Source organism: Pithys albifrons, chromosome 1 (genome assembly GCF_047495875.1).
Source record: "Pithys albifrons albifrons isolate INPA30051 chromosome 1, PitAlb_v1, whole genome shotgun sequence".
Lineage (NCBI taxonomy): Eukaryota > Metazoa > Chordata > Aves > Passeriformes > Thamnophilidae > Pithys > Pithys albifrons.
The window spans coordinates 100,342,735-100,367,584 of record NC_092458.1 but is presented as its reverse complement, the minus strand read 5'-3'; positions in this window follow the sequence as shown (position 1 = coordinate 100,367,584).

Genomic DNA, 24,850 nt, shown 5'->3' with positions numbered 1-24,850 from the left:
GAATAATATGCATCTGAGAATCCAGGCCTGGATCTTTCTTTCTCGGGGAAAAACAACTTTGTTCCTTAGGGGAAGGTCAACGAGCAAGGTGCAACATTGCTTTGCTATCAAGTGAAACAGTCAATTCCTGTCAGACAGAAGGCATCAGGACACACATTTCTTATGGCTTCGGTAAGTGAATAATATGCATCTGAGAATCCAGGACTGGATCTTTCTTTCTCAGGAAAAACAACTTTGTTCCTTAGGGGAAGCTCATCTCGCAAAGCGCAAGTTTTCGTTGCTAACAAGAGAAATAGCTGATTCTTGCAAGACAGAAAGCATAAGGACACACATTTCTTATGGCTTTGGTAGGTGAATAATATGCATCTGCGAATCCAGGCCTGGATCTTTCTTTCTCGGTGAAAAACAGCTTTGTTCCTTAGGGGAAGCTCAACTCGCAAAGTGCAACTTTTCGTTGCTAACAGAGAAACAGCTGATACTTCAAGACAGAGAGCTTAAGGACACACATTTCTTATGGCTTTGATAAGTGAATCATATGCATTCGAGAATGCAGGTCTGGAGCTTTCTTCCTTGGTGAAAACACCGTTGTTACGTACGGGAAGCTCCTATCGCAAAGTGCACCTTTGCTATTCTAACTCGTGAAACTCTTGATTTCTGACAGACAGGAGACATCAGGGCACATATTTCTTATGGTTTTGGAAAGTAAATCATATACATCTAAAACTCCAGGGCTGGAGCTTGCTTTCACGGTGCAAAGCACTGTTGTTCCTTAGGGGAAGCTCAACGAGCAAAGTGTAACTTTGCTTTGCTAACAGGCGAAACGGTCGATTCCTGTCAGAGAGAAGACCTCAGGACACACATTTCTTAGGGCCTCGGGAAGTGAATAATATGCATCTGAGAATCCAAAACTGGATCTTTCTTTCTCAGGAAAAACAACTTTGTTCCTTAGGGGAAGCTCATCTCGCAAAGTGCAACATTTCTTTGCTAACAAGAGAAACAGCTGATTCTTGCAAGACAGGAAGCACAAGGACACACATTTCTTAAGGCTTTGGTAAGTGAATAATATGCATCTGAGAATCCTGGCCTGGATCTTTCTTTCTCGGTGAGAAAAACAACTTTGTTCCTTAGGGGAAGCTCAACTCGCAAAGTGCAACTTTTCGTTGCTAACAAGAGGACCAGCTCATTCGTTCAAGACAGAAAGCAAAAAGACACACATTTCTTATGGCTTTGATAAGTGAATCATATGCATTCGAGAATGCAGGTCTGGAGCTTTCTTCCTTGGTGAAAACACAGTTGTTACGTACAGGAAGCTCCTATCGCAAAGTGCACCTTTGCTCTTCTAACACGTGAAACTCTTGATTTCTGACAGACAGGAGACATCAGGGCACATATTTCTTATGGTTTTGGAAAGTAAATCATATACATCTAAAACTCCAGGGCTGGAGCTTGCTTTCACGGTGCAAAGCACTGTTGTTCCTTAGGGGAAGCTCAACGAGCAAAGTGTAACTTTGCTTTGCTAACAGGCGAAACGATCGATTCCTGTCAGACAGAAGGCATCAGAACACAGTATTCTTATGTCTCTGGCTAGTGAATGACATGCATCAGAGAATCCAGGATTGGAGATCTCTTTCTGGATGCAAAGCACAGTTGTTCCTTAGGGGAAGCTCAACGAGCAAATTGCAACTTTGCTTTGCTAACAAGCGAAACGGTCGATTCCTGTCAGACAGAAGGCATCAACACACACATTTCTTAGGGCCTCGGTAAGTGAATAATATGCATCTGAGAATCCAGGACTGGATCTTTCTTTCTCGGTGAAAAACAACTTTGTTCCTTAGGGGAAGCTCAACTCGCAAAGTGCAACTTTTCGTTGCTAACAGAGAAACAGCTGATTCTTCAAGACAGAAAGCAAAAGGACACACATTTCTTATGGCTTTGATAAGTGATTCATATGCATTCGAGAATGCAGGTCTGGAGCTTTCTTTCTTGGTGAAAACACAGTTGTTACGTACGGGAAGCTCCTACCGCAAAGTGCACCTTTGCTCTTCTAACACGTGAAACTCTTGATTTCTGACAGACAGGAGACATCAGGGCACATATTTCTTATGGTTTTGGAAAGTAAATCATATACATCTAAAACTCCAGGGCTGGAGCTTGCTTTCACTGTAAAAAGGACTGTTGTTCCTTAGGGGAAGCTCAACGAGCAAAGTGCAACTTTGCTTTGCTATCAAGTGAAACAGTCAATTCCTGTCAGACAGAAGGCATCAGGACACACATTTCTTAGGGACTCGGGAAGTGAATAATATGCATCTGAGAATCCAGGACTGGATTTTTCTTTCTCAGGAAAAACAACTTTGTTCCTTAGGGGAAGCTCATCTCGCTAAGCGCAAGTTTTCGTTGCTAACAAGAGAAAGAGCTGATTCTTGCAAGACAAAAGCATAAGGGCACACATTTCTTAAGGCTTTGGTAAGTGAATAATATGCATCTGCGAATTCAGGCCTGGATCTTTCTTTCTCGGTGAAAAACAACTTTGTTCCTTAGGGGAAGCTCAACTCGCAAAGTGCAACTTTTCGTTGCTAACAAGAGAATCAGCTGATTCTTTCAAGACAGAAAGCATAAGGACACACATTTCTTATGGCTTTAATAAGTGAATCATATGCATTCCTGAATGCAGGTCTGGAGCTTTCTTCCTTGGCGAAAACACCGTTGTTACGTACGGGAAGCTCCTATCGCAAAGTGCACATTTCCTCTTCTAACACGTGAAACTCTTGATTTCTGACAGACAGGAGACATCAGGGCACATATTTCTTATGGTTTTGTAAAGTAAATCATATACATCTAAAATTCCAGGGCTGGAGCTTGCTTTCACGGTGCAAAGCACTGTTGTTCCTTAGGGGAAGCTCAACGAGCAAAGTGTAACTTTGCTTTGCTAACAGGCGAAACGGTCGATTCCTGTCAGACAGAAGGCATCAGGACACAGTATTCTTATGGCTCTGGCTAGTGAATGACAGGCATCAGAGAATCCAGGATTGGAGCTCTCTTTCTGGATGCAAAGCACAGTTGTTCCTTAGGGGAAGCTCAACGAGCAAAGTGCAACTTTGCTTTGCTAACAAGTGAAACGGTCGATTCCTGTCAGAGAGAAGACCTCAGGACACACATTTCTTAGGGCCTCGGGAAGTGAATAATATGCATCTGAGATTCCAGTACTGGATCTTTCTTTCTCAGGAAAAACAACTTTGTTCCTTAGAGGAAGCTCAACGAGCAAAGTGCAACTTTTCTTCGCTAACAAGAAAAACAGCTGATTCTCTCAAGACAGGAAGCACATGGACAAACATTTCTTAGGGGCTCGGTAAGTGAATAATATACATCTGAGAATCCAGGACTTTCTTTCTCGGTGAGAAACAACTTTGTTCCTTAGGGGAAGCTCATCTCGCAAAGCGCAACTTTTCGTTGCTAACAAGAGAAAGAGCTGATTCTTGCAAGACAGAAAGCATAAGGACACACATTTCTTATGGCTTTGGTAGGTGAATAATATGCATCTGCGAATCCAGGCCTGGATCTTTCTTTCTCGGTGAAAAACAACTTTGTTCCTTAGGGGAAACTCAACTCGCAAAGCGCAACTTTTCTTTGCTAACAAGAGAACCAGCTGATTCTTTCAAGACAGAAAGCAAAAGGACACACATTTCTTATGGCTTTGATAAGTGAATCATATGCATTCGAGAATGCAGGTCTGGAGCTTTCTTCCTTGGTGAAAACACAGTTGTTACGTACGGGAAGCTCCTATCTCAAAGCGCACCTTTCCTCTTCTAACACGTGAAACTCTTGATTTCTGACAGACAGGAGACATCAGGGCACATATTTCTTATGGTTTTGGAAAGTAAATCATATACATCTAAAACTCCAGGGCTGGAGCTTGCTTTCACGGTGCAAAGCACTGTTGTTCCTTAGGGGAAGCTCAACGAGCAAAGTGTAACTTTGCTTTGCTAACAGGCGAAACGGTCGATTCCTGTCAGACAGAAGGCATCAGGACACAGTATTCTTATGGCTCTGGCTAGTGAATGAAATGCATCAGAGAATCCAGGATTGGATCTTTCTTTCTCAGGAAAAACAACTTTGTTCCTTAGGGGAAGCTCATCTCGCAAAGTGCAACTTTTCTTTGCTAACAAGAAAAAGAGCTGATTCTTGCAAGACAGGAAGCACAAGGACACACATTTCTTATGGCTTTGGTAAGTGAATAATATGCATCTGAGAATCCAGGCCTGGATCTTTCTTTCTCGGGGAAAAACAACTTTGTTCCTTAGGGGAAGGTCAACGAGCAAGGTGCAACATTGCTTTGCTATCAAGTGAAACAGTCAATTCCTGTCAGACAGAAGGCATCAGGACACACATTTCTTATGGCTTCGGTAAGTGAATAATATGCATCTGAGAATCCAGGACTGGATCTTTCTTTCTCAGGAAAAACAACTTTGTTCCTTAGGGGAAGCTCATCTCGCAAAGCGCAAGTTTTCGTTGCTAACAAGAGAAATAGCTGATTCTTGCAAGACAGAAAGCATAAGGACACACATTTCTTATGGCTTTGGTAGGTGAATAATATGCATCTGCGAATCCAGGCCTGGATCTTTCTTTCTCGGTGAAAAACAGCTTTGTTCCTTAGGGGAAGCTCAACTCGCAAAGTGCAACTTTTCGTTGCTAACAGAGAAACAGCTGATACTTCAAGACAGAGAGCTTAAGGACACACATTTCTTATGGCTTTGATAAGTGAATCATATGCATTCGAGAATGCAGGTCTGGAGCTTTCTTCCTTGGTGAAAACACCGTTGTTACGTACGGGAAGCTCCTATCGCAAAGTGCACCTTTGCTATTCTAACTCGTGAAACTCTTGATTTCTGACAGACAGGAGACATCAGGGCACATATTTCTTATGGTTTTGGAAAGTAAATCATATACATCTAAAATTCCAGGGCTGGAGCTTGCTTTCACGGTGCAAAGCACTGTTGTTCCTTAGGGGAAGCTCAACGAGCAAAGTGTAACTTTGCTTTGCTAACAGGCGAAACGGTCGATTCCTGTCAGAGAGAAGACCTCAGGACACACATTTCTTAGGGCCTCGGGAAGTGAATAATATGCATCTGAGAATCCAAAACTGGATCTTTCTTTCTCAGGAAAAACAACTTTGTTCCTTAGGGGAAGCTCATCTCGCAAAGTGCAACATTTCTTTGCTAACAAGAGAAACAGCTGATTCTTGCAAGACAGGAAGCACAAGGACACACATTTCTTAAGGCTTTGGTAAGTGAATAATATGCATCTGAGAATCCTGGCCTGGATCTTTCTTTCTCGGTGAGAAAAACAACTTTGTTCCTTAGGGGAAGCTCAACTCGCAAAGTGCAACTTTTCGTTGCTAACAAGAGAACCAGCTCATTCTTGCAAGACAGGAAGCACAAGGACACACATTTCTTAAGGCTTTGGTAAGTGAATAATATGCATCTGAGAATCCTGGCCTGGATCTTTCTTTCTCGGTGAGAAAAACAACTTTGTTCCTTAGGGGAAGCTCAACTCGCAAAGTGCAACTTTTCGTTGCTAACAAGAGAACCAGCTCATTCGTTCAAGACAGAAAGCAAAAAGACACACATTTCTTATGGCTTTGATAAGTGAATCATATGCATTCGAGAATGCAGGTCTGGAGCTTTATTCCTTGGTGAAAACACAGTTGTTACGTACAGGAAGCTCCTATCGCAAAGTGCACCTTTGCTCTTCTAACACGTGAAACTCTTGATTTCTGACAGACAGGAGACATCAGGGCACATATTTCTTATGGTTTTGGAAAGTAAATCATATACATCTAAAACTCCAGGGCTGGAGCTTGCTTTCACGGTGCAAAGCACTGTTGTTCCTTAGAGGAAGCTCAACGAGCAAAGTGTAACTTTGCTTTGCTAACAGGCGAAACGGTCGATTCCTGTCAGACAGAAGGCATCAGGACACAGTATTCTTATGGCTCTGGCTAGTGAATGACATGCATCAGAGAATCCAGGATTGGAGCTCTCGTTCTGGATGCAAAGCACAGTTGTTCCTTAGGGGAAGCTCAACGAGCAAAGTGCAACTTTGCTTTGCTAACAAGTGAAACGGTCGATTCCTGTCAGAGAGAAGACCTCAGGACACACATTTCTTAGGGCCTCGGGAAGTGAATAATATGCATCTGAGATTCCAGTACTGGATCTTTCTTTCTCAGGAAAAACAACTTTGTTCCTTAGAGGAAGCTCAACGAGCAAAGTGCAACTTTTCTTCGCTAACAAGAAAAACAGCTGATTCTCTCAAGACAGGAAGCACATGGACAAACATTTCTTAGGGGCTCGGTAAGTGAATAATATGCATCTGAGAATCCAGGACTTTCTTTCTCGGTGAGAAACAACTTTGTTCCTTAGGGGAAGCTCATCTCGCAAAGCGCAACTTTTCGTTGCTAACAAGAGAAAGAGCTGATTCTTGCAAGACAGAAAGCATAAGGACACACATTTCTTATGGCTTTGGTAGGTGAATAATATGCATCTGCGAATCCAGGCCTGGATCTTTCTTTCTCGGTGAAAAACAACTTTCTTCCTTAGGGGAAGCTCATCTCGCAAAGCGCAACTTTTCTTTGCTAACAAGAAAACCAGCTGATTCTTTCAAGACAGAAAGCAAAAGGACACACATTTCTTATAGCTTTGATAAGTGCATCATATGCATTCGAGAATGCAGGTCTGGAGCTTTCTTTCTCGGTGAAAAACAACTTTCTTCCTTAGGGGAAGCTCAACTCGCAAAGTGCAACTTTTCGTTGCTAACAGAGAAACAGCTGATACTTCAAGACAGAGAGCTTAAGGACACACATTTCTTATGGCTTTGATAAGTGAATCATATGCATTCGAGAATGCAGGTCTGGAGCTTTCTTCCTTGGTGAAAACACCGTTGTTACGTACGGGAAGCTCCTAACGCAAAGTGCACCTTTGCCATTCTAACACGTGAAACTCTTGATTTCTGACAGACAGGAGACATCAGGGCACATATTTCTTATGGTTTTGGAAAGTAAATCATATACATCTAAAATTCCAGGGCTGGAGCTTGCTTTCACGGTGCAAAGCACTGTTGTTCCTTAGGGGAAGCTCAACGAGCAAAGTGTAACTTTGCTTTGCTAACAGGCGAAACGGTCGATTCCTGTCAGACAGAAGGCATCAGGACACAGTATTCTTATGGCTCTGGCTAGTGAATGACAGGCATCAGAGAATCCAGGATTGGAGCTCTCTTTCTGGATGCAAAGCACAGTTGTTCCTTAGGGGAAGCTCAACGAGCAAAGTGCAACTTTGCTTTGCTAACAAGTGAAACGGTCGATTCCTGTCAGAGAGAAGACCTCAGGACACACATTTCTTAGGGCCTCGGGAAGTGAATAATATGCATCTGAGATTCCAGTACTGGATCTTTCTTTCTCAGGAAAAACAACTTTGTTCCTTAGAGGAAGCTCAACGAGCAAAGTGCAACTTTTCTTCGCTAACAAGAAAAACAGCTGATTCTCTCAAGACAGGAAGCACATGGACAAACATTTCTTAGGGGCTCGGTAAGTGAATAATATACATCTGAGAATCCAGGACTTTCTTTCTCGGTGAGAAACAACTTTGTTCCTTAGGGGAAGCTCATCTCGCAAAGCGCAACTTTTCGTTGCTAACAAGAGAAAGAGCTGATTCTTGCAAGACAGAAAGCATAAGGACACACATTTCTTATGGCTTTGGTAGGTGAATAATATGCATCTGCGAATCCAGGCCTGGATCTTTCTTTCTCGGTGAAAAACAACTTTGTTCCTTAGGGGAAACTCAACTCGCAAAGCGCAACTTTTCTTTGCTAACAAGAGAACCAGCTGATTCTTTCAAGACAGAAAGCAAAAGGACACACATTTCTTATGGCTTTGATAAGTGAATCATATGCATTCGAGAATGCAGGTCTGGAGCTTTCTTCCTTGGTGAAAACACAGTTGTTACGTACGGGAAGCTCCTATCTCAAAGCGCACCTTTCCTCTTCTAACACGTGAAACTCTTGATTTCTGACAGACAGGAGACATCAGGGCACATATTTCTTATGGTTTTGGAAAGTAAATCATATACATCTAAAACTCCAGGGCTGGAGCTTGCTTTCACGGTGCAAAGCACTGTTGTTCCTTAGGGGAAGCTCAACGAGCAAAGTGTAACTTTGCTTTGCTAACAGGCGAAACGGTCGATTCCTGTCAGACAGAAGGCATCAGGACACAGTATTCTTATGGCTCTGGCTAGTGAATGAAATGCATCTGAGAATCCAGGATTGGATCTTTCTTTCTCAGGAAAAACAACTTTGTTCCTTAGGGGAAGCTCATCTCGCAAAGTGCAACTTTTCTTTGCTAACAAGAAAAACAGCTGATTCTTGCAAGACAGGAAGCACAAGGACACACATTTCTTATGGCTTTGGTAAGTGAATAATATGCATCTGAGAATCCAGGCCTGGATCTTTCTTTCTCGGGGAAAAACAACTTTGTTCCTTAGGGGAAGGTCAACGAGCAAGGTGCAACATTGCTTTGCTATCAAGTGAAACAGTCAATTCCTGTCAGACAGAAGGCATCAGGACACACATTTCTTATGGCTTCGGTAAGTGAATAATATGCATCTGAGAATCCAGGACTGGATCTTTCTTTCTCAGGAAAAACAACTTTGTTCCTTAGGGGAAGCTCATCTCGCAAAGCGCAAGTTTTCGTTGCTAACAAGAGAAATAGCTGATTCTTGCAAGACAGAAAGCATAAGGACACACATTTCTTATGGCTTTGGTAGGTGAATAATATGCATCTGCGAATCCAGGCCTGGATCTTTCTTTCTCGGTGAAAAACAGCTTTGTTCCTTAGGGGAAGCTCAACTCGCAAAGTGCAACTTTTCGTTGCTAACAGAGAAACAGCTGATACTTCAAGACAGAGAGCTTAAGGACACACATTTCTTATGGCTTTGATAAGTGAATCATATGCATTCGAGAATGCAGGTCTGGAGCTTTCTTCCTTGGTGAAAACACCGTTGTTACGTACGGGAAGCTCCTATCGCAAAGTGCACCTTTGCTATTCTAACTCGTGAAACTCTTGATTTCTGACAGACAGGAGACATCAGGGCACATATTTCTTATGGTTTTGGAAAGTAAATCATATACATCTAAAATTCCAGGGCTGGAGCTTGCTTTCACGGTGCAAAGCACTGTTGTTCCTTAGGGGAAGCTCAACGAGCAAAGTGTAACTTTGCTTTGCTAACAGGCGAAACGGTCGATTCCTGTCAGAGAGAAGACCTCAGGACACACATTTCTTAGGGCCTCGGGAAGTGAATAATATGCATCTGAGAATCCAAAACTGGATCTTTCTTTCTCAGGAAAAACAACTTTGTTCCTTAGGGGAAGCTCATCTCGCAAAGTGCAACATTTCTTTGCTAACAAGAGAAACAGCTGATTCTTGCAAGACAGGAAGCACAAGGACACACATTTCTTAAGGCTTTGGTAAGTGAATAATATGCATCTGAGAATCCTGGCCTGGATCTTTCTTTCTCGGTGAGAAAAACAACTTTGTTCCTTAGGGGAAGCTCAACTCGCAAAGTGCAACTTTTCGTTGCTAACAAGAGGACCAGCTCATTCGTTCAAGACAGAAAGCAAAAAGACACACATTTCTTATGGCTTTGATAAGTGAATCATATGCATTCGAGAATGCAGGTCTGGAGCTTTCTTCCTTGGTGAAAACACCGTTGTTACCTACGGGAAGCTCCTATCGCAAAGTGCACATTTCCTCTTCTAACACGTGAAACTCTTGATTTCTGACAGACAGGAGACATCAGGGCACATATTTCTTATGGTTTTGGAAAGTAAATCATATACATCTAAAATTCCAGGGCTGGAGCTTGCTTTCACGGTGCAAAGCACTGTTGTTCCTTAGGGGAAGCTCAACGAGCAAGGTGCAACATTGCTTTGCTAACAGGCGAAACGGTCGATTCCTGTCAGAGAGAAGACCTCAGGACACACATTTCTTAGGGCCTCGGGAAGTAAATAATATGCATCTGAGAATCCAGGACTGGATCTTTCTTTCTCGGTGAGAAAAACAACTTTGTTCCTTAGGGGAAGCTCAACTCGCAAAGTGCAACTTTTCGTTGCTAACAAGAGAACCAGCTCATTCTTGCAAGACAGGAAGCACAAGGACACACATTTCTTAAGGCTTTGGTAAGTGAATAATATGCATCTGAGAATCCTGGCCTGGATCTTTCTTTCTCGGTGAGAAAAACAACTTTGTTCCTTAGGGGAAGCTCAACTCGCAAAGTGCAACTTTTCGTTGCTAACAAGAGAACCAGCTCATTCGTTCAAGACAGAAAGCAAAAAGACACACATTTCTTATGGCTTTGATAAGTGAATCATATGCATTCGAGAATGCAGGTCTGGAGCTTTATTCCTTGGTGAAAACACAGTTGTTACGTACAGGAAGCTCCTATCGCAAAGTGCACCTTTGCTCTTCTAACACGTGAAACTCTTGATTTCTGACAGACAGGAGACATCAGGGCACATATTTCTTATGGTTTTGGAAAGTAAATCATATACATCTAAAACTCCAGGGCTGGAGCTTGCTTTCACGGTGCAAAGCACTGTTGTTCCTTAGAGGAAGCTCAACGAGCAAAGTGTAAATTTGCTTTGCTAACAGGCGAAACGGTCGATTCCTGTCAGACAGAAGGCATCAGGACACAGTATTCTTATGGCTCTGGCTAGTGAATGACATGCATCAGAGAATCCAGGATTGGAGCTCTCGTTCTGGATGCAAAGCACAGTTGTTCCTTAGGGGAAGCTCAACGAGCAAATTGCAACTTTGCTTTGCTAACAAGCGAAACGGTCGATTCCTGTCAGACAGAAGGCATCAACACACACATTTCTTAGGGCCTCGGTAAGTGAATAATATGCATCTGAGAATCCAGGACTGGATCTTTCTTTCTCGGTGAAAAACAACTTTGTTCCTTAGGGGAAGCTCAACTCGCAAAGTGCAACTTTTCGTTGCTAACAGAGAAACAGCTGATTCTTCAAGACAGAAAGCAAAAGGACACACATTTCTTATGGCTTTGATAAGTGATTCATATGCATTCGAGAATGCAGGTCTGGAGCTTTCTTTCTTGGTGAAAACACAGTTGTTACGTACGGGAAGCTCCTACCGCAAAGTGCACCTTTGCTCTTCTAACACGTGAAACTCTTGATTTCTGACAGACAGGAGACATCAGGGCACATATTTCTTATGGTTTTGGAAAGTAAATCATATACATCTAAAACTCCAGGGCTGGAGCTTGCTTTCACTGTAAAAAGGACTGTTGTTCCTTAGGGGAAGCTCAACGAGCAAAGTGCAACTTTGCTTTGCTATCAAGTGAAACAGTCAATTCCTGTCAGACAGAAGGCATCAGGACACACATTTCTTAGGGACTCGGGAAGTGAATAATATGCATCTGAGAATCCAGGACTGGATTTTTCTTTCTCGGTGAGAAAAACAACTTTGTTCCTTAGGGGAAGCTCAACTCGCAAAGTGCAACTTTTCGTTGCTAACAAGAGAACCAGCTCATTCTTGCAAGACAGGAAGCACAAGGACACACATTTCTTAAGGCTTTGGTAAGTGAATAATATGCATCTGAGAATCCTGGCCTGGATCTTTCTTTCTCGGTGAGAAAAACAACTTTGTTCCTTAGGGGAAGCTCAACGAGCAAAGTGTAACTTTGCTTTGCTAACAGGCGAAACGGTCGATTCCTGTCAGACAGAAGGCATCAGGACACAGTATTCTTATGGCTCTGGCTAGTGAATGACATGCATCAGAGAATCCAGGATTGGAGCTCTCGTTCTGGATGCAAAGCACAGTTGTTCCTTAGGGGAAGCTCAACGAGCAAAGTGCAACTTTGCTTTGCTAACAAGTGAAACGGTCGATTCCTGTCAGAGAGAAGACCTCAGGACACACATTTCTTATGGCTTTGGTAGGTGAATAATATGCATCTGAGATTCCAGTACTGGATCTTTCTTTCTCAGGAAAAACAACTTTGTTCCTTAGAGGAAGCTCAACGAGCAAAGTGCAACTTTTCTTCGCTAACAAGAAAAACAGCTGATTCTCTCAAGACAGGAAGCACATGGACAAACATTTCTTAGGGGCTCGGTAAGTGAATAATATGCATCTGAGAATCCAGGACTTTCTTTCTCGGTGAGAAACAACTTTGTTCCTTAGGGGAAGCTCATCTCGCAAAGCGCAACTTTTCGTTGCTAACAAGAGAAAGAGCTGATTCTTGCAAGACAGAAAGCATAAGGACACACATTTCTTATGGCTTTGGTAGGTGAATAATATGCATCTGCGAATCCAGGCCTGGATCTTTCTTTCTCGGTGAAAAACAACTTTCTTCCTTAGGGGAAGCTCATCTCGCAAAGCGCAACTTTTCTTTGCTAACAAGAGAACCAGCTGATTCTTTCAAGACAGAAAGCAAAAGGACACACATTTCTTATAGCTTTGATAAGTGCATCATATGCATTCGAGAATGCAGGTCTGGAGCTTTCTTTCTCGGTGAAAAACAACTTTCTTCCTTAGGGGAAGCTCAACTCGCAAAGTGCAACTTTTCGTTGCTAACAGAGAAACAGCTGATACTTCAAGACAGAGAGCTTAAGGACACACATTTCTTATGGCTTTGATAAGTGAATCATATGCATTCGAGAATGCAGGTCTGGAGCTTTCTTCCTTGGTGAAAACACAGTTGTTGCGTACGGGAAGCTCCTATCGCAAAGTGCACCTTTGCTCTTCTAACACGTGAAACTCTTGATTTCTGACAGACAGGAGACATCAGGGCACATATTTCTTATGGTTTTGGAAAGTAAATCATATACATCTAAAATTCCAGGGCTGGAGCTTGCTTTCACGGTGCAAAGCACTGTTGTTCCATAGGGGAAGCTCAACGAGCAAAGTGTAACTTTGCTTTGCTAACAGGCGAAACGGTCGATTCCTGTCAGACAGAAGGCATCAGGACACAGTATTCTTATGGCTCTGGCTAGTGAATGACATGCATCTGAGAATCCAGGATTGGAGCTCTCGTTCTGGGTGCAAAGCACAGTTGTTCCTTAGGGGAAGCTCAACGAGCAAATTGCAACTTTGCTTTGCTAACAAGCGAAACGGTCGATTCCTGTCAGACAGAAGGCATCAACACACACATTTCTTAGGGCCTCGGTAAGTGAATAATATGCATCTGAGAATCCAGGACTGGATCTTTCTTTCTCGGTGAAAAACAACTTTGTTCCTTAGGGGAAGCTCAACTCGCAAAGTGCAACTTTTCGTTGCTAACAGAGAAACAGCTGATTCTTCAAGACAGAAAGCAAAAGGACACACATTTCTTATGGCTTTGATAAGTGAATCATATGCATTCGAGAATGCAGGTCTGGAGCTTTCTTTCTTGGTGAAAACACAGTTGTTACGTACGGGAAGCTCCTACCGCAAAGTGCACCTTTGCTCTTCTAACACGTGAAACTCTTGATTTCTGACAGACAGGAGACATCAGGGCACATATTTCTTATGGTTTTGGAAAGTAAATCATATACATCTAAAACTCCAGGGCTGGAGCTTGCTTTCACTGTAAAAAGGACTGTTGTTCCTTAGGGGAAGCTCAACGAGCAAAGTGCAACTTTGCTTTGCTATCAAGTGAAACAGTCAATTCCTGTCAGACAGAAGGCATCAGGACACACATTTCTTAGGGACTCGGGAAGTGAATAATATGCATCTGAGAATCCAGGACTGGATTTTTCTTTCTCAGGAAAAACAACTTTGTTCCTTAGGGGAAGCTCATCTCGCAAAGCGCAAGTTTTCGTTGCTAACAAGAGAAAGAGCTGATTCTTGCAAGACAAAAGCATAAGGGCACACATTTCTTAAGGCTTTGGTAGGTGAATAATATGCATCTGCGAATCCAGGCCTGGATCTTTCTTTCTCGGTGAAAAACAGCTTTGTTCCTTAGGGGAAGCTCAACTCGCAAAGTGCAACTTTTCGTTGCTAACAAGAGAATCAGCTGATTCTTTCAAGACAGAAAGCATAAGGACACACATTTCTTATGGCTTTAATAAGTGAATCATATGCATTCGAGAATGCAGGTCTGGAGCTTTCTTCCTTGGTGAAAACACAGTTGTTACGTACAGGAAGCTCCTATCGCAAAGTGCACCTTTGCTCTTCTAACACGTGAAACTCTTGATTTCTGACAGACAGGAGACATCAGGGCACATATTTCTTATGGCTTTGGAAAGTAAATCATATACATCTAAAACTCCAGGGCTGGAGCTTGCTTTCACGGTGCAAAGCACTGTTGTTCCTTAGAGGAAGCTTAACGAGCAAAGTGTAACTTTGCTTTGCTAACAGGCGAAACGGTCGATTCCTGTCAGACAGAAGGCATCAGGACACAGTATTCTTATGGCTCTGGCTAGTGAATGACATGCATCAGAGAATCCAGGATTGGAGCTCTCGTTCTGGATGCAAAGCACAGTTGTTCCTTAGGGGAAGCTCAACGAGCAAAGTGCAACTTTGCTTTGCTAACAAGTGAAACGGTCGATTCCTGTCAGAGAGAAGACCTCAGGACACACATTTCTTAGGGCCTCGGGAAGTGAATAATATGCATCTGAGATTCCAGTACTGGATCTTTCTTTCTCTGGAAAAACAACTTTGTTCCTTAGAGGAAGCTCAACGAGCAAAGTGCAACTTTTCTTCGCTAACAAGAAAAACAGCTGATTCTCTCAAGACAGGAAGCACATGGACAAACATTTCTTAGGGGCTCGGTAAGTGAATAATATGCATCTGAGAATCCAGGACTTTCTTTCTCGGTGAGAAACAACTTTGTTCCTTAGGGGAAGCTCATCTCGCAAAGCGCAACTTTTCGTTGCTAACAAGAGAAAGAGCTGATTCTTGCAAGACAGAAAGCATAAGGACACACATTTCTTATGGCTTTGATAAGTGAATCATATGCATTCGAGCATGCAGGTCTGGAGCTTTCTTCCTTGGTGAAAACACAGTTGTTAGGTACGGGAAGCTCCTACCGCAAAGTGCACCTTTGCTCTTCTAACACGTGAAACTCTTGATTTCTGACAGACAGGAGACATCAGGGCACATATTTCTTATGGTTTTGGAAAGTAAATCATATACATCTAAAACTCCAGGGCTGGAGGTTGCTTTCACGGTAAAAAGGACTGTTGTTCCTTAGGGGAAGCTCAGCGAGCAACGTGTAACTTTGCTTTGCTAACAGGCGGAAACGGTCGATTCCTGTCAGACAGAAGGCATCAGGACACCGTATTCTTATGGCTCTGGCTAGTGAATGACATGCATCTGAGAATCCAGGATTGGAGCTCTCGTTCTGGATGCAAAGCACAGTTGTTCCTTAGGGGAAGCTCAACGAGAAAAGTGCAACTTTGCTTTGCTAACAAGTGAAACGGTCGATTCCTGTCAGACAGAAGGCATCAGCACACACATTTCTTAGGGCCTCGGGAAGTAAATAATATGCATCTGAGAATCCAGGACTGGATCTTTCTTTCTCGGTGAGAAAAACAACTTTGTTCCTTAGGGGAAGCTCAACTCGCAAAGTGCAACTTTTCGTTGCTAACAAGAGAACCAGCTCATTCGTTCAAGACAGAAAGCAAAAAGACACACATTTCTTATGGCTTTGATAAGTGAATCATATGCATTCGAGAATGCAGGTCTGGAGCTTTCTTCCTTGGTGAAAACACAGTTGTTACGTACAGGAAGCTCCTATCGCAAAGTGCACCTTTGCTCTTCTAACACGTGAAACTCTTGATTTCTGACAGACAGGAGACATCAGGGCACATATTTCTTATGGTTTTGGAAAGTAAATCATATACATCTAAACTCCAGGGCTGGAGCTTGCTTTCACGGTGCAAAGCACTGTTGTTCCTTAGGGGAAGCTCAACTCGCAAAGTGCAACTTTTCGTTGCTAACAGAGAAACAGCTGATACTTCAAGACAGAGAGCTTAAGGACACACATTTCTTATGGCTTTGATAAGTGAATCATATGCATTCGAGAATGCAGGTCTGGAGCTTTCTTCCTTGGTGAAAACACCGTTGTTACGTACGGGAAGCTCCTATCGCAAAGTGCACCTTTGCTATTCTAACTCGTGAAACTCTTGATTTCTGACAGACAGGAGACATCAGGGCACATATTTCTTATGGTTTTGGAAAGTAAATCATATACATCTAAAATTCCAGGGCTGGAGCTTGCTTTCACGGTGCAAAGCACTGTTGTTCCTTAGGGGAAGCTCAACGAGCAAAGTGTAACTTTGCTTTGCTAACAGGCGAAACGGTCGATTCCTGTCAGAGAGAAGACCTCAGGACACACATTTCTTAGGGCCTCGGGAAGTGAATAATATGCATCTGAGAATCCAAAACTGGATCTTTCTTTCTCAGGAAAAACAACTTTGTTCCTTAGGGGAAGCTCATCTCGCAAAGTGCAACATTTCTTTGCTAACAAGAGAAACAGCTGATTCTTGCAAGACAGGAAGCACAAGGACACACATTTCTTAAGGCTTTGGTAAGTGAATAATATGCATCTGAGAATCCTGGCCTGGATCTTTCTTTCTCGGTGAGAAAAACAACTTTGTTCCTTAGGGGAAGCTCAACTCGCAAAGTGCAACTTTTCGTTGCTAACAAGAGGACCAGCTCATTCGTTCAAGACAGAAAGCAAAAAGACACACATTTCTTATGGCTTTGATAAGTGAATCATATGCATTCGAGAATGCAGGTCTGGAGCTTTCTTCCTTGGTGAAAACACCGTTGTTACCTACGGGAAGCTCCTATCGCAAAGTGCACATTTCCTCTTCTAACACGTGAAACTCTTGATTTCTGACAGACAGGAGACATCAGGGCACATATTTCTTATGGTTTTGGAAAGTAAATCATATACATCTAAAATTCCAGGGCTGGAGCTTGCTTTCACGGTGCAAAGCACTGTTGTTCCTTAGGGGAAGCTCAACGAGCAAGGTGCAACATTGCTTTGCTAACAGGCGAAACGGTCGATTCCTGTCAGAGAGAAGACCTCAGGACACACATTTCTTAGGGCCTCGGGAAGTAAATAATATGCATCTGAGAATCCAGGACTGGATCTTTCTTTCTCGGTGAGAAAAACAACTTTGTTCCTTAGGGGAAGCTCAACTCGCAAAGTGCAACTTTTCGTTGCTAACAAGAGAACCAGCTCATTCTTGCAAGACAGGAAGCACAAGGACACACATTTCTTAAGGCTTTGGTAAGTGAATAATATGCATCTGAGAATCCTGGCCTGGATCTTTCTTTCTCGGTGAGAAAAACAACTTTGTTCCTTAGGGGAAGCTCAACTCGCAAAGTGCAACTTTTCGTTGCTAACAAGAGAACCAGCTCATTCGTTCAAGACAGAAAGCAAAAAGACACACATTTCTTATGGCTTTGATAAGTGAATCATATGCATTCGAGAATGCAGGTCTGGAGCTTTATTCCTTGGTGAAAACACAGTTGTTACGTACAGGAAGCTCCTATCGCAAAGTGCACCTTTGCTCTTCTAACACGTGAAACTCTTGATTTCTGACAGACAGGAGACATCAGGGCACATATTTCTTATGGTTTTGGAAAGTAAATCATATACATCTAAAACTCCAGGGCTGGAGCTTGCTTTCACGGTGCAAAGCACTGTTGTTCCTTAGAGGAAGCTCAACGAGCAAAGTGTAAATTTGCTTTGCTAACAGGCGAAACGGTCGATTCCTGTCAGACAGAAGGCATCAGGACACAGTATTCTTATGGCTCTGGCTAGTGAATGACATGCATCAGAGAATCCAGGATTGGAGCTCTCGTTCTGGATGCAAAGCACAGTTGTTCCTTAGGGGAAGCTCAACGAGCAAATTGCAACTTTGCTTTGCTAACAAGCGAAACGGTCGATTCCTGTCAGACAGAAGGCATCAACACACACATTTCTTAGGGCCTCGGTAAGTGAATAATATGCATCTGAGAATCCAGGACTGGATCTTTCTTTCTCGGTGAAAAACAACTTTGTTCCTTAGGGGAAGCTCAACTCGCAAAGTGCAACTTTTCGTTGCTAACAGAGAAACAGCTGATTCTTCAAGACAGAAAGCAAAAGGACACACATTTCTTATGGCTTTGATAAGTGATTCATATGCATTCGAGAATGCAGGTCTGGAGCTTTCTTTCTTGGTGAAAACACAGTTGTTACGTACGGGAAGCTCCTACCGCAAAGTGCACCTTTGCTCTTCTAACACGTGAAACTCTTGATTTCTGACAGACAGGAGACATCAGGGCACATATTTCTTATGGTTTTGGAAAGTAAATCATATACATCTAAAACTCCAGGGCTGGAGCTTGCTTTCACTGTAAAAAGGACTGTTGTTCCTTAGGGGAAGCTCAACGAGCAAAGTGCAACTTTGCTTTGCTATCAAGTGAAACAGTCAATTCCTGTCAGACAGAAGGCATCAGGACACACATTTCTTAGGGACTCGGGAAGTGAATAATATGCATCTGAGAATCCAGGACTGGATTTTTCTTTCTCGGTGAGAAAAACAACTTTGTTCCTTAGGGGAAGCTCAACTCGCAAAGTGCAACTTTTCGTTGCTAACAAGAGAACCAGCTCATTCTTGCAAGACAGGAAGCACAAGGACACACATTTCTTAAGGCTTTGGTAAGTGAATAATATGCATCTGAGAATCCTGGCCTGGATCTTTCTTTCTCGGTGAGAAAAACAACTTTGTTCCTTAGGGGAAGCTCAACGAGCAAAGTGTAACTTTGCTTTGCTAACAGGCGAAACGGTCGATTCCTGTCAGACAGAAGGCATCAGGACACAGTATTCTTATGGCTCTGGCTAGTGAATGACATGCATCAGAGAATCCAGGATTGGAGCTCTCGTTCTGGATGCAAAGCACAGTTGTTCCTTAGGGGAAGCTCAACGAGCAAAGTGCAACTTTGCTTTGCTAACAAGTGAAACGGTCGATTCCTGTCAGAGAGAAGACCTCAGGACACACATTTCTTATGGCTTTGGTAGGTGAATAATATGCATCTGAGATTCCAGTACTGGATCTTTCTTTCTCAGGAAAAACAACTTTGTTCCTTAGAGGAAGCTCAACGAGCAAAGTGCAACTTTTCTTCGCTAACAAGAAAAACAGCTGATTCTCTCAAGACAGGAAGCACATGGACAAACATTTCTTAGGGGCTCGGTAAGTGAATAATATGCATCTGAGAATCCAGGACTTTCTTTCTCGGTGAGAAACAACTTTGTTCCTTAGGGGAAGCTCATCTCGCAAAGCGCAACTTTTCGTTGCTAACAAGAGAAAGAGCTGATTCTTGCAAGACAGAAAGCATAAGGACACACATTTCTTATGGCTTTGGTAGGTGAATAATATGCATCTGCGAATCCAGGCCTGGATCTTTCTTTCTCGGTGAAAAACAACTTTCTTCCTTAGGGGAAGCTCATCTCGCAAAGCGCAACTTTTCTTTGCTAACAAGAGAACCAGCTGATTCTTTCAAGACAGAAAGCAAAAGGACACACATTTCTTATAGCTTTGATAAGTGCATCATATGCATTCGAGAATGCAGGTCTGGAGCTTTCTTTCTCGGTGAAAAACAACTTTCTTCCTTAGGGGAAGCTCAACTCGCAAAGTGCAACTTTTCGTTGCTAACAGAGAAACAGCTGATACTTCAAGACAGAGAGCTTAAGGACACACATTTCTTATGGCTTTGATAAGTGAATCATATGCATTCGAGAATGCAGGTCTGGAGCTTTCTTCCTTGGTGAAAACACAGTTGTTGCGTACGGGAAGCTCCTATCGCAAAGTGCACCTTTGCTCTTCTAACACGTGAAACTCTTGATTTCTGACAGACAGGAGACATCAGGGCACATATTTCTTATGGTTTTGGAAAGTAAATCATATACATCTAAAATTCCAGGGCTGGAGCTTGCTTTCACGGTGCAAAGCACTGTTGTTCCATAGGGGAAGCTCAACGAGCAAAGTGTAACTTTGCTTTGCTAACAGGCGAAACGGTCGATTCCTGTCAGACAGAAGGCATCAGGACACAGTATTCTTATGGCTCTGGCTAGTGAATGACATGCATCTGAGAATCCAGGATTGGAGCTCTCGTTCTGGGTGCAAAGCACAGTTGTTCCTTAGGGGAAGCTCAACGAGCAAATTGCAACTTTGCTTTGCTAACAAGCGAAACGGTCGATTCCTGTCAGACAGAAGGCATCAACACACACATTTCTTAGGGCCTCGGTAAGTGAATAATATGCATCTGAGAATCCAGGACTGGATCTTTCTTTCTCGGTGAAAAACAACTTTGTTCCTTAGGGGAAGCTCAACTCGCAAAGTGCAACTTTTCGTTGCTAACAGAGAAACAGCTGATTCTTCAAGACAGAAAGCAAAAGGACACACATTTCTTATGGCTTTGATAAGTGAATCATATGCATTCGAGAATGCAGGTCTGGAGCTTTCTTTCTTGGTGAAAACACAGTTGTTACGTACGGGAAGCTCCTACCGCAAAGTGCACCTTTGCTCTTCTAACACGTGAAACTCTTGATTTCTGACAGACAGGAGACATCAGGGCACATATTTCTTATGGTTTTGGAAAGTAAATCATATACATCTAAAACTCCAGGGCTGGAGCTTGCTTTCACTGTAAAAAGGACTGTTGTTCCTTAGGGGAAGCTCAACGAGCAAAGTGCAACTTTGCTTTGCTATCAAGTGAAACAGTCAATTCCTGTCAGACAGAAGGCATCAGGACACACATTTCTTAGGGACTCGGGAAGTGAATAATATGCATCTGAGAATCCAGGACTGGATTTTTCTTTCTCAGGAAAAACAACTTTGTTCCTTAGGGGAAGCTCATCTCGCAAAGCGCAAGTTTTCGTTGCTAACAAGAGAAAGAGCTGATTCTTGCAAGACAAAAGCATAAGGGCACACATTTCTTAAGGCTTTGGTAGGTGAATAATATGCATCTGCGAATCCAGGCCTGGATCTTTCTTTCTCGGTGAAAAACAGCTTTGTTCCTTAGGGGAAGCTCAACTCGCAAAGTGCAACTTTTCGTTGCTAACAAGAGAATCAGCTGATTCTTTCAAGACAGAAAGCATAAGGACACACATTTCTTATGGCTTTAATAAGTGAATCATATGCATTCGAGAATGCAGGTCTGGAGCTTTCTTCCTTGGTGAAAACACAGTTGTTACGTACAGGAAGCTCCTATCGCAAAGTGCACCTTTGCTCTTCTAACACGTGAAACTCTTGATTTCTGACAGACAGGAGACATCAGGGCACATATTTCTTATGGCTTTGGAAAGTAAATCATATACATCTAAAACTCCAGGGCTGGAGCTTGCTTTCACGGTGCAAAGCACTGTTGTTCCTTAGAGGAAGCTTAACGAGCAAAGTGTAACTTTGCTTTGCTAACAGGCGAAACGGTCGATTCCTGTCAGACAGAAGGCATCAGGACACAGTATTCTTATGGCTCTGGCTAGTGAATGACATGCATCAGAGAATCCAGGATTGGAGCTCTCGTTCTGGATGCAAAGCACAGTTGTTCCTTAGGGGAAGCTCAACGAGCAAAGTGCAACTTTGCTTTGCTAACAAGTGAAACGGTCGATTCCTGTCAGAGAGAAGACCTCAGGACACACATTTCTTAGGGCCTCGGGAAGTGAATAATATGCATCTGAGATTCCAGTACTGGATCTTTCTTTCTCTGGAAAAACAACTTTGTTCCTTAGAGGAAGCTCAACGAGCAAAGTGCAACTTTTCTTCGCTAACAAGAAAAACAGCTGATTCTCTCAAGACAGGAAGCACATGGACAAACATTTCTTAGGGGCTCGGTAAGTGAATAATATGCATCTGAGAATCCAGGACTTTCTTTCTCGGTGAGAAACAACTTTGTTCCTTAGGGGAAGCTCATCTCGCAAAGCGCAACTTTTCGTTGCTAACAAGAGAAAGAGCTGATTCTTGCAAGACAGAAAGCATAAGGACACACATTTCTTATGGCTTTGATAAGTGAATCATATGCATTCGAGCATGCAGGTCTGGAGCTTTCTTCCTTGGTGAAAACACAGTTGTTAGGTACGGGAAGCTCCTACCGCAAAGTGCACCTTTGCTCTTCTAACACGTGAAACTCTTGATTTCTGACAGACAGGAGACATCAGGGCACATATTTCTTATGGTTTTGGAAAGTAAATCATATACATCTAAAACTCCAGGGCTGGAGGTTGCTTTCACGGTAAAAAGGACTGTTGTTCCTTAGGGGAAGCTCAGCGAGCAACGTGTAACTTTGCTTTGCTAACAGGCGGAAACGGTCGATTCCTGTCAGACAGAAGGCATCAGGACACCGTATTCTTATGGCTCTGGCTAGTGAATGACATGCATCTGAGAATCCAGGATTGGAGCTCTCGTTCTGGATGCAAAGCACAGTTGTTCCTTAGGGGAAGCTCAACGAGAAAAGTGCAACTTTGCTTTGCTAACAAGTGAAACGGTCGATTCCTGTCAGACAGAAGGCATCAGCACACACATTTCTTAGGGCCTCGGGAAGTAAATAATATGCATCTGAGAATCCAGGACTGGATCTTTCTTTCTCGGTGAGAAAAACAACTTTGTTCCTTAGGGGAAGCTCAACTCGCAAAGTGCAACTTTTCGTTGCTAACAAGAGAACCAGCTCATTCGTTCAAGACAGAAAGCAAAAAGACACACATTTCTTATGGCTTTGATAAGTGAATCATATGCATTCGAGAATGCAGGTCTGGAGCTTTCTTCCTTGGTGAAAACACAGTTGTTACGTACAGGAAGCTCCTATCGCAAAGTGCACCTTTGCTCTTCTAACACGTGAAACTCTTGATTTCTGACAGACAGGAGACATCAGGGCACATATTTCTTATGGTTTTGGAAAGTAAATCATATACATCTAAACTCCAGGGCTGGAGCTTGCTTTCACGGTGCAAAGCACTGTTGTTCCTTAGGGGAAGCTCAACTCGCAAAGTGCAACTTTTCGTTGCTAACAGAGAAACAGCTGATACTTCAAGACAGAGAGCTTAAGGACACACATTTCTTATGGCTTTGATAAGTGAATCATATGCATTCGAGAATGCAGGTCTGGAGCTTTCTTCCTTGGTGAAAACACAGTTGTTGCGTACGGGAAGCTCCTATCGCAAAGTGCACCTTTGCTCTTCTAACACGTGAAACTCTTGATTTCTGACAGACAGGAGACATCAGGGCACATATTTCTTATGGTTTTGGAAAGTAAATCATATACATCTAAAATTCCAGGGCTGGAGCTTGCTTTCACGGTGCAAAGCACTGTTGTTCCATAGGGGAAGCTCAACGAGCAAAGTGTAACTTTGCTTTGCTAACAGGCGAAACGGTCGATTCCTGTCAGACAGAAGGCATCAGGACACAGTATTCTTATGGCTCTGGCTAGTGAATGACATGCATCTGAGAATCCAGGATTGGAGCTCTCGTTCTGGGTGCAAAGCACAGTTGTTCCTTAGGGGAAGCTCAACGAGCAAATTGCAACTTTGCTTTGCTAACAAGCGAAACGGTCGATTCCTGTCAGACAGAAGGCATCAACACACACATTTCTTAGGGCCTCGGTAAGTGAATAATATGCATCTGAGAATCCAGGACTGGATCTTTCTTTCTCGGTGAAAAACAACTTTGTTCCTTAGGGGAAGCTCAACTCGCAAAGTGCAACTTTTCGTTGCTAACAGAGAAACAGCTGATTCTTCAAGACAGAAAGCAAAAGGACACACATTTCTTATGGCTTTGATAAGTGAATCATATGCATTCGAGAATGCAGGTCTGGAGCTTTCTTTCTTGGTGAAAACACAGTTGTTACGTACGGGAAGCTCCTACCGCAAAGTGCACCTTTGCTCTTCTAACACGTGAAACTCTTGATTTCTGACAGACAGGAGACATCAGGGCACATATTTCTTATGGTTTTGGAAAGTAAATCATATACATCTAAAACTCCAGGGCTGGAGCTTGCTTTCACTGTAAAAAGGACTGTTGTTCCTTAGGGGAAGCTCAACGAGCAAAGTGCAACTTTGCTTTGCTATCAAGTGAAACAGTCAATTCCTGTCAGACAGAAGGCATCAGGACACACATTTCTTAGGGACTCGGGAAGTGAATAATATGCATCTGAGAATCCAGGACTGGATTTTTCTTTCTCAGGAAAAACAACTTTGTTCCTTAGGGGAAGCTCATCTCGCAAAGCGCAAGTTTTCGTTGCTAACAAGAGAAAGAGCTGATTCTTGCAAGACAAAAGCATAAGGGCACACATTTCTTAAGGCTTTGGTAGGTGAATAATATGCATCTGCGAATCCAGGCCTGGATCTTTCTTTCTCGGTGAAAAACAGCTTTGTTCCTTAGGGGAAGCTCAACTCGCAAAGTGCAACTTTTCGTTGCTAACAAGAGAATCAGCTGATTCTTTCAAGACAGAAAGCATAAGGACACACATTTCTTATGGCTTTAATAAGTGAATCATATGCATTCGAGAATGCAGGTCTGGAGCTTTCTTCCTTGGTGAAAACACAGTTGTTACGTACAGGAAGCTCCTATCGCAAAGTGCACCTTTGCTCTTCTAACACGTGAAACTCTTGATTTCTGACAGACAGGAGACATCAGGGCACATATTTCTTATGGCTTTGGAAAGTAAATCATATACATCTAAAACTCCAGGGCTGGAGCTTGCTTTCACGGTGCAAAGCACTGTTGTTCCTTAGAGGAAGCTTAACGAGCAAAGTGTAACTTTGCTTTGCTAACAGGCGAAACGGTCGATTCCTGTCAGACAGAAGGCATCAGGACACAGTATTCTTAT